This window comes from Glycine soja, chromosome 11 (genome assembly GCF_004193775.1).
Source record: "Glycine soja cultivar W05 chromosome 11, ASM419377v2, whole genome shotgun sequence".
NCBI classification, from domain to species: Eukaryota; Viridiplantae; Streptophyta; class Magnoliopsida; order Fabales; family Fabaceae; genus Glycine; species Glycine soja.
Window position 1 is genome coordinate 16859113 of NC_041012.1, and position 11661 is coordinate 16870773.

The window sequence follows — 11661 nt, forward strand, 5'->3', positions numbered from 1 at the left end:
AATCATTGCTGACAAACTCAACGTTACTCTTCAAACAAAAATATATATCTTTTTTATTAATTTATCATATAAAAGTGTTTTTTTTTACAATGCAAACAGAATATATTAAAATAACTTTTTAGTTACCATATCCAAGTTAACATCAAATTGATTTTATTACAATCCATTTTTAAATCATTTAGACATATAATTAATTATTAAAATAGACAAGGGCTTTCAAATTTTAGATTATCTTGTTTAATCGTTTTTAACATTTTTAATGATATTTGGTATGGTTCTAATGGATTGCAAAAGGGTGTCAATACAGTTTGGATGCTTTTCTCCATGGACCATCGCTCATTTATATAAAAAAAATCATTGAAATAACTTTTTCCGTATGTAATTAATCCAAACATACATCAATTGATTTGTATAATATATTAAACATGTATTTTCTAATTATGTTTTGATAAGTTTGAGATGGACTAAGATAATGTGTATCGGATGCATTACTAATATTGTGTTCAGGTGCTGAGTTGGTTAAGATTGAATTCTTGATGAGCGTTGACTTTAACGTGTTATCTATAAATTAATCAAAATTTAAGATCTTTTGAGTTTGATAACACTTTGAAATAATTGGCATGTCATAAATTGGATTGGTAGTATAATAAGAAGTGGGACTTAAAATAAATTTTAAGAGAAATATTTTATTTTAAATATAAAAATTATATATTTAAACTTTTTTGTCAACATATAAAACATTTTTTCCTAATAAATGTAATATTTTTATTTTATAAAAATAAATTCTTTTTATTAGTGGACTTAAAACTTGAATTTTAGTCATTTTATATTTAAATCAGTCTTAACCATAAAAAAACAAGCGTGTACTTATAAAAGACATTTTAACACACAAATTAGTAGAAATTCTATCGTAATGACGATATATGTTAAATACTTATATATATCTAATACACTGTCATTGATGTTATTTGTATGAGCCAGACATATATAGACTGAAGCCTCTAATATGGAACCCAAGATCTCTTGAAGACAGTTTATGCATTTATCTTAATTAGCATTTGTATTCGGGTTAACTTTAGTTCACACTTAAAATTTTGAGTCGGAATGATCTGAACGGAAATAAGCTTTTATACGAATTGGGTGGTGTAGTCCAATTCAGAACATGTTTGATATGGCAGAGAAGTTAAATGAAACTATATGGAGAGTTATTAACAATTGACTAACTGAAAAATTCATGAGCTCAATGCAAAAACCAAATCAACAAATAACTAGTCAAATTTACTCGTTGTCACACTTTTGCAATTTTGCTTTAGAATACATCAATCTGTACGCTACCCTCATATTCCTTTCGTAGTTACGTAACGTATATATATTGATTATATCGTGTATCAAACAAAGAAAATGGGTTATAAATGTGAGATTAAAGGCTGATAAAAAAAACCACAATCCAAATTAGGCTGACGAAACTTTTTGGCCATAGGAGTGCTATCCAACTTGACTCGGTTTAGTTAGACACCTAATATGATATTTAAGTATCGGTAATCTTAGACCAAACATTAGGCTAATGAAGTTTAGAATGCCAATCTCAAAATTTTCTCTATCTAGACATCTCATTAGGTTTAGCCGTTAATACAATTAGAGATTCATGGTTTGTTAGGAGAAGTTTTACATATCCATCTCCATCGCAAACTTTTACCCATACATTACACGGATGAAATTGAACATGTAACTTTTATAATTATAACTGCAAGTTTGTTTTTCCACATCAGATAATTAAATAAATATATATTAAATGATTTCAGTAAATTTTAATATATTTATTTTTTTTAAAATATTAAATACATCTAAATATAATAATTGCAACATAATAATTAAATCGAAATAATTTAAATTATTCTAATAAAGTTTAATATGCTAATCTCAAAAAAAAAATTCTAGCTAAAATAACATGTGTCATGAGATTTAACCGTTAATACAATTAAGGATTCATGCTCTGTTTTTATTCACCTCCATCTCGAAAAGATATTAGTTTTGAATTGTCAACTAAAAGAAATATTTGATGCACGCACATAACAAGAAAAAAGAATTAAAGAAATCTTTGAATATATATTTTTATTTTAAACTTCTGAAGCTTTTGTATTTGTCAAGGTCTAACGTGCTACTTCATACAAAAGTCACTTGGTCTATAATCGAAGGATAGGTGATATCTAGGATCAAATTCTCAAATTATTTTGGCCATCAAAATTATAATTAATAACATACCAAACAGCTATTCGACCATAGTATCGAAGGATCAAATATTCTATCCAGACCCACATAATAGCACAAGACATATTTATGAACCGTTAGGACACAAAGGCCTGAATATCCCTTCAGCCCTATTGATAAACCTTTAATCACAATAATTAAGGTGCTTAAGGGTGCATAACCATGCTTACAGATGCATTACTTAAATGATAATTAGTACATATAATTTCAAAGCTTAGTATATAAAAAGAAGAATCATCAAATAAAGATCATTGTTCATTTGAATATACTCATAATATCATTTATGATTTTAAGTCGAACATTTATTTGAACGTCAGAGTATCTTTTGTAAATATTACATATTCGACTCAAAAACATCAAGCTAGAAGATAAGTTACAAAAAGAAAAAAGACTATTCAATATAGTAGAAGATCTTTTGACCAGAAAGATAATGTCTGATTCATAAAACAAATAACATATAATCATAACTCTCCTAAAACCTAAGTTGTTGCCTAAAAGTATTAAAATGATTGGATATAACTTCAAGGGTAAAGAAAGTGACATGGATATAATGATTAGAGGAGTGATTTTAATTATAAGCTTGGTGATTTTTATTTATTTGTGTAATAGTTAATTACACAAACAAATGGTAGTTTTGAAAAAAAAATACATAAATTTATTTATTTTTCTTTCACCAATCTCATTTTTCATTTTTTAGAAATAATATTATTTAAGATACAATCATATATTAAATGTTGACATCTCTCCTAACAAAGATTCAAACCTTGATTTAGTCAGTGAAATTAAGACTAGCTAGCCCATTCTGTTCCATTTAAACCCATTAGTATTACTATATAAATTTATTTATTAAATATATAAAATTATTTATCAGTTAAATCATATAATATTTTATAAATTTATTTATCAAATATTTTTATTTCTATATAACTACACCGCAAGTAAAAAGGTAGAAGATGTATAAATAATTTTAATAATTGAATAAACATATTTGTATAATTAGCATAAAAATATTTAATAAATCAATTTATCATCTTAATTTTTAATATTTTTTATAAAACTATAATTATGCATTTAGGGCAGTAAAAGAGTAATTAACAAATACAGTAATGGTTTATATATTATATAATATAATTTTTATATACAAATCAAACAAGTTCAATGATTTGGCGACGCCTTTGGTTGCAAAGAAAGAAGAGGTCAAGGTTTGGATCCCAACTCTAAAATGCTTAATTGCACATTAGAGGCAAAATGCATGAAAATATGTGAGTTTGGGTTCAAAATGTGCAAGAAAAATACTTTATAAATAAGCAACATGCATGCATTTCAGCAGCCAGATGCTTAATTAAGGTTCATTGAACAGTGTTGAGGAGTGAAGAATAAAAAGAAGAAATAAAATGACGGCAGATTCTTAGCGTAGCAAAGTAAATGTGGTAAGTTGTGTTGTGTGAGGCACGTAATGTAAGCTTTGGATGTTGCCATAACATGCAACTCTCATACTGCTACATATATAAATTGCTTTCCTCAACACTTGTTACTAGTGCCCATCCCTTCGAAATTTTCTTTTGAAAATGAAAAGGGAAAAATACTAATTAATTAGGAATAACAAAAAAGAAGAAGCAGATAAGGAGAGTAAGAGGGTGGTGGATCAGAAAAATACGGCATTTATCATTTTATCCCATTTAAACTCAATGTGAATACGCAGCCTTTTTCCAACCAAGGCCACTACAATATTTATTTTATATTCGAGTACTTCTCAAAGACGTTACTTGAATAAATGTTGGTTTATGGTTGCATTTATTCTTTTGAAAACTATATATGCACATCTTCCGTCGCCATAAGAAAATAAACAAATATTAAGTCAAACATATACCTTTGAGTGTAAAATAAGTATGTTTGCAGCTTGTAATTACAATATATGAACAAACGGTAGGATTAGGACATAATCCTCATTAAGGAAAGGGAAATAATAAATATATAGAACCCACCAAATGCAAATGCATGAAATTAACCAATCAAAACCAATTATTTAAAAAAACAAAGTTGTCAAAAGTTCATCTTATATATGGTATCTCGTATCCTCCTAGCAAGCTAGTTACCTAATTAGATGATAAGGACTGCTCAATTGTCAAAGAAAGAGTTTTCATTATCTTAGAAAAAGAAAAATGACAAGAATCTCATGTTGCACTTAGACGGGATACATCCAAAGATAAAACAATTGAAGTCTATGTTTTAGATTCACTGTTAAAAAATATTTGTAATTAGTTTTTATAAAATAAAATATGTTACATATATGACAAAAAAATTTTAACATATAACTCTTTCTTTTAAATTATATTTTCTTTAAATTTGTTTCAGATCCCCTCTCATTTTTGGGTCATCCTTGCACTTAGATCACATATTTAGTACTTATATGTAATTATAAAATAAAGGTTTAAATATATTTTTTATTTTTAAAATTTAAGTTTTTATTCTTCACATTTTAATTATGTTTTATTTTTCGTCTTTAAAGTACTTTAGATAATATTATATAAAATATTTTAAGAATGAAAAAAAAATACATTATGCAAGAATTAAAACAAAAAAATTACAGAAACAAAAATGAAAAAAACATTAAATGATAAAAAATGTATTTAAACCTAAAATAAAATATGATGTTCTTATCTTAGTCCGCTGCATTGTTAGGTTCAATACCTTTGAAGTATTATTTGTTTTAGTTCCTGTATATGTACCAATATATTGTTAGTTTAAATAAAACTAAACTTAATTTTTTTAAATAAAATATCAGATTTCAACTTTGTGAATAACATAAGAAAAAAGAAAAATTCTACTAATAACAGTAAAACAGATTTTTGGTTAAAATTAATCATTAATTTACATAGTTGGTGAATAATTTGCACCAAAAACAAAACTAATGTGTGCAAGCTTTAACTGTTTTGTCCGAACAACTTTTTTTATTAGTTTTTTAATTTTATTAAAAATATCAGTAAGAATTACTCGAACTCACTATGTCTCCATGCTCAATGCTCCCTTCACTCTTAATCTTTTTTTTCAAACCATCAAGCGAATCTTATATTTGTCCAAATACCTTATTAGGTTAAAAGAGAAAAAAAATTTCTAAATTATCCATAATTTCAATCGGTAAACAATATAAGATTTTTCGGTATACCAGAACAAGTGGATTTCATTTATTTTCTTAATATGCAATAAAAATAGTGAATAACATAGTAGTTAATAAGGTTGCTAAAAAAATCCTTATAACTATAACTAGATATATAAAAGTAGGCATACAATTATAATCAATTTTATAGTTATCAATATTTCAAATAACTTATTTTTATTTAAAAAGTAGTTATAATATAAAACTATAAATAATTTTATAAAAATGAGTATTTTAAATAACTTATTTTTGTTCATCCATAGTTAGATATATAAGTAGTATGTAACTAGTTTATTCATAACTAGTTATACATTAATATTTTAAAAATAATAACTTTTATATGAAATCATACTTATATTTTAAAAACTAGTTATAATATTGACTTATAATTTAATTATTGATAAGCTATAATTATAGTTATGTAAATATTCAAATCATGAACATGGATAGTAGTTAAGAATATTTGAGAATAGGGTCTTCACAAGCCGGTGTGTGGAAGTGATAAAGTATAGCTAGAGACACTAACCCAAACTAGCAATCAGCAAAGACACCGAAAGTAGTGGAATTAATACTCCAACTCCACTTTAAGTCTTTAACAGTTCACACGTCACTGAGTGAGAGAAGCTTCTGAACCACTCATGAGAACAAACTAGTTAATTGGTTGCAGCTAAAGCACCTATATATATAACATTATCACAATCAAACATATTTATATTTTGTTATTTTTCCTTGGTCAGCAGCGAACGGAACTGCCTCTGAAAACCAAAATTTTCATATTATCCACAATAATAATATTAGTTAACCGTGCCAATCCCTTGCTGTCCAAGACAGTGACATGCATGCCTCAAGAAGAAGAAAAAACACTTTATTTTCTAGTTGGGAAAATTTTCCCACTTCACTGGCATATATATAGTTTTTTTCTTTTTCCTCTCACTTCATTTTTCTGGGGCAACCAGAAGTCCAGAAAGATGCTGTTTGTTTCTACTTGCTTAATTCAATTGCTTATATACACAAATTCTTGCACTAATTAATTAATGAGTTTAACTTTTACATAAAATTTACATTATCAATTGATAAAAAATTATAATAATTATGAATTTTAAATAATTTTCATAAAAATTATTTAAAAAAATTCAAATCACACGTGAGCGTACATCAACCAATAAAATCAAGATAAAATATATAAGTGAAAAATAATTTTTATCTTATAAATCAATTTTGTAGGATTAAAATAGACTTAAATTCCCATTCTTAACAAATTCATGTAAAAATTCTGATTAAAAAGTGGTGTAGAATTTCTTTCTATAGAGTAATTTAAGTTTTCAGACTGCTATTTCTATTTGCTAGTGTTGCAAAAGAAAAGGATAAATGAAAAGACGGAAGGGTAGATACAGAAACAGATTACAGCTTTCAACGAAGGGGAAAATCAAGTTAATTAGCCAATAATTGCCTTCTCTAGTGGCTAAGAAAAATATAACAACCTACCCAGAATGATGAAACTATTAATATATATATATATATATATATATATTAATTTAGATATATCCTCAATATGATTGGATTTGGAGGAATAATCTAAAAACAAAAGCAACAAAGTGTTGATTAGATCTGATATTTCTTATTATCATAATGGTGGAAGACGTTGGAAAATAATAACAAATTAATTCCAGCACTGACAAACAGATATAAAACCAAATATTTTATCTACGTGCTAATTAAGGTGTGCTAACTCATGAAAAGTGTACTTGCATTGATAGCTAGCCAGGTACTCGTTGTGCAAGGGCAAGTACAATGGAAGCAGCTTGGCATTGCTTATAACCAAAGTCAAATTGAACAGCACCCAGAAAACTATGGTCTAGTAAGTAAACCTAACACTCACTCCACCTCCTGAAAGAAAAAGACAAGTGGTTCGTTGTAACTAAGCATGCACCATGTCCATTTTACATTATTAATTATGAGAAACTAAAACGACTATGCATTCTTCACTTTGTTTTTATTTCACAATTCATTCCTATATTTCCGGTTGCACTCAATAATTTCATAACATTATTCAAAGTAGAAGTATACAATAATAATGTTAAAAGTTTTTTTAGTTCTGAAATTGTTATTTTGAAAAGGATTTTAGCTAACTATCACTATTCTCACTCAAAATTATGTGAATAATTAATCATAACACAATAATGTTCTCAGTTGGTTGTCTGTGAAGCAACCGGCTTCGACGGCAAAATTGTAACTTACTTGGGACATTCTATATATATATATATATATTACGCATATAAAGAATATCGCAACAGGCCAAACAGCTGCCAAAACAAATATAAAAATAAACAAGTACATACATAAACTCATAAAGTATTATCTTTGTTGTCAAAAGTTACTTCTAATTTATTTGTCATCAAAATATTGATATATATAATCCACTGAACAAAGAATAAAAAGATAACCATATTATATACTCGCAAATTTAATTGCCTGAAATTTCAGGCAAACAGTTTATAAATTATTCAATATTATATCAATTTTTTTTGTCACCAAATGAAATAAAAAGTGAATTGATATGATTTATTTCGTTCTTGCATCAAAGGAAATCTTACAATTTTTTAACAAAAGATTACAAGATTTGAATTAAATTGTTATAAACTTATAATAATCTTTACGTATAAAATTAATTAAAACTTCTTTTTTTTTCTACTTATATAGAAATTTTGCTTTGCTGCATTTTAAGAAAATGTAAAGGCTTAATTGTATACTCAGTCTCTATAATTTGTCCATTTTTTTAATTTTGATCTTTTTGTAAAAAAAAATCTTTTAGAAAATATTCCTAAAATATTTTTTTCACCGTAAGTCCTTACCATCATAAGTTGTTGAGGTAACTAACAGTTGTTGATCGATGTCAACAAGTGCTACATCAACAAATAGTTATCAGTATTAGTCGGTCAAAATGTCATGTTACTTATGCCACATGGTTACTAGAAAGTGCCAAGTCAGCAAAGTCTAAAAAAAAATTACAATGACTAAAAACTAAAGAATATAACTTACATACAAAATCAAAAAAGAAATGTTTTAAATTAAATATTGATATAAAATAAATTAATATTTAAATATGAAATAGGCTTATCTAAAACCTTTAATATGAAATAAACATTTAAGGTTGAAATAGCCCAGATCAATATCTAGGCTTCAGTATGTCGATACTCTAAGTCTAATTCATAATTAAAAAGCTAACTCTTTCTTGTTTACCTATTACAAACCAATTTTTAAGTTGTAGATTTAACTTATTGAAATATTTAACTCCTAATAGGCCTATTTCAACCCCTATAAGCCTTCTTTAAGTAGACTAATAGACTTAGTTAATTAAGTTTTTAAAATGGTCAAGTTGAGTTTAAAAAAATAGTTGATGACAAATACAAGACTAGATTTAGGCCTTAGAACTTTTTAAACAGAACAAACTTATTTAAGTAAATCATTATTCGACTCGGTCTATTTTCACCATTATTAATTTGTGCCTCCTTTTTTCTCTCTATCCCCCCTATTCTTTCCTCCTTCAAGCTCCGCTTTAAGTAAATTTAATTTTTTATGGTAATTAACTCAAGTTATAATGGTGGAATCATTATGAAGTGATAAATAAAGTTTATTCTCTAGAATTTTTGGTCTTTCAAATATACTAGTAGTACATATTATAGGGGTCTAACTCAATTAATTAAGTAAAATGTGTGAATGTATTTAATTCATTTTACAGATAAAAAGAATACTAATACATGCTATTGTAGAAAGATAAAATTAAACTCATAAGTCTGTAGTTAAAAGTTGAAACCAACCACTTAAGATCTTAATTTGAAAGTTACAATAATAAATTAACTGATACTAACTTGAGCGATGTTACGTTGTAGTGGCACTTAACTTAATTGAGTGGAAGTAGAAGTCTCAAAACTAGAGAGTGATCAAGTGAAGTGGAGACAAGGGAAGTCACGGGTCTGCAAATCCTTTTCTTTCAACGACAATGACTCACGCCCTACTCCTAATTCAATTCCTTGTGTTAGGTTTACCATTTACATAGAATTTCTTTCACTCTTTAACCGAATGCATGCTTACCTCGTGAGAAAACCCTTTTTTTTTTTTTTCCATCATCATCACACCATCAATATCCAACTGCAACATGCAACCCAATACCCAACCATAATTTATTTATTACGGACAAAAGAAATTGCTTTTACCAAAAACAAATTGCCAGACCAGTTGCCTCCTGCTCAAGGTGCAATCGCACGTGTACTTAGCTCACTTAATTTGGTATAATATATACTCTATACTATATATAACAATAAGATGTGATAACACTAATGTTAACAAAGGTTTAATCAACAACAGGCCACACTATGGCCACGTGGCATGCAGATGTTCCTACTTCATAGACTCAACATATGAATCCATTTATTAAATTTAGGTGTGAAAGATAGATTGCGATTTAGCTAGGTTAAGACTTAAGACAGAGCGCTAGCTCAATATTAATCTGTGGCTAAACTAATTTTGAAATTAAAATACGACACAAATTTCCACCCAAAGTTTAACCAAGTGGTTCAATCATGACGATGGTACTTTTTTTTCGTATAGTTCAATTTTTTTTGTTGAATTTGTATAGTTCATTTTTTACCCTCTGTATATGATTTTACAGTCATAATTAGTTCATCTCACGGTTTACGTTCTTATTTAATATGTTCCTTTTATATTAATTTGTGGGTGTGCATGTGTAATTAATTATCATATTTAAAATAAGTATATAAAAAAAAAACTTGCACGAATTCAAGGTATTATACTGTATGGGCAAATTTGTGATTGTAAAATTCTACAAACATCACTAGTGTAGAGTAAATTGGAATTACTGGTAAAGTGTAGTCTGTCAAATACCTACCTAATTGCAAGTTGCTTCCGTTCTAACTCCAACCGCTAACTAGAAAAGGTAGTCACTACTCACTAGCAAAGTAGTGATGACTCATGATTAATAATGGGGAAAGACTTTGAATAAGCTTCCAAAGCCACATGATTTCATTTTGCTAACAGAGACAATCTTAAGCCATAAAATTGATAGGTCTTTAACGTGAAAATTTTAATTTTTTGACATGCATCGTTAGGTAAAACTATGCTCACTCCATTCATTTTTTTACGAAGTTAGCATTATGAAAATTTATGCAAACTCCAATTACATTTTTTTTCTCAACCTTAAACAATGATACGCTACATTTAATAATTTCTCCCTCACCATGATAAAATCTTCTCTTTTATTTTTATTTTTTGTCAATACTCATCATGATATATATGAACAGATAAGCAAAGCCCGTCTACAAACATGCTACATAGATACAGAGCCCATGAGGACCACTTGTCCATTCGGGTTCTAAGTATCCTCTCCTTTTTAATACTTACACAAATTCCAAATTTATAATGAATTTCTCCTCTTGTAAATTACTTTAACACACATACAAGAACAAACCATAATCTAGCTCAGTTAATTGAATAAGATGTGTGAAAATTATAAATCCTCTGGTACCATTTTTAATTCCTACAGAAAAAAATACAAAAACAAATCCTAACCTATTGTGAATGACCAGCTATTCAGCTAATACTTAACATTGACACAGCAACTAAGAAGCAAGACGAATATGATAGAAGTTCGACCTCCAGTCTTATTTCCTCGGGCAGGGCAATGCCTCCTGCTCCAACTTTTATAAAAGTACTATTACAATTGTTTGTAGTTCATCAAAACACATGCAGCACCACGAAATTATTATATTCCAGGTATATTCGGGGCAAATACTAGTAAGTTGAAATATGTAAATCCTTTAATATAATAAATTAGACGAGCACCCATATTAGTTAGCATGTGAGATTTTTATTCCTGCATCTTCATCTTTTCTGATAGTTGGGGCTTATTGTTCTTCACCTGATGTGAACCATTTTTGCAAGACAAGCAAGTTCCTGTCTTTATTTGTTTATTTATTTATTATCATTAATCATTATTGGGCTTAACAACAAACTCCCAGACTTTCCAGAATGCAATCGGACGGGGGGGGGGGGGGGGGTGCAGAAAGCAATAGTGGGAGAGCATGAAGCAACATTCATTGAAAAGCTAGCCAACTAGACTGCAAGATATCAATCCTAAAACATTTCTGCACCATTAAACATATTCCCAAAAATCCCACATTCTCCCCTCTCCCCAGGACCAAAAAGAAAAAAAAAAACAG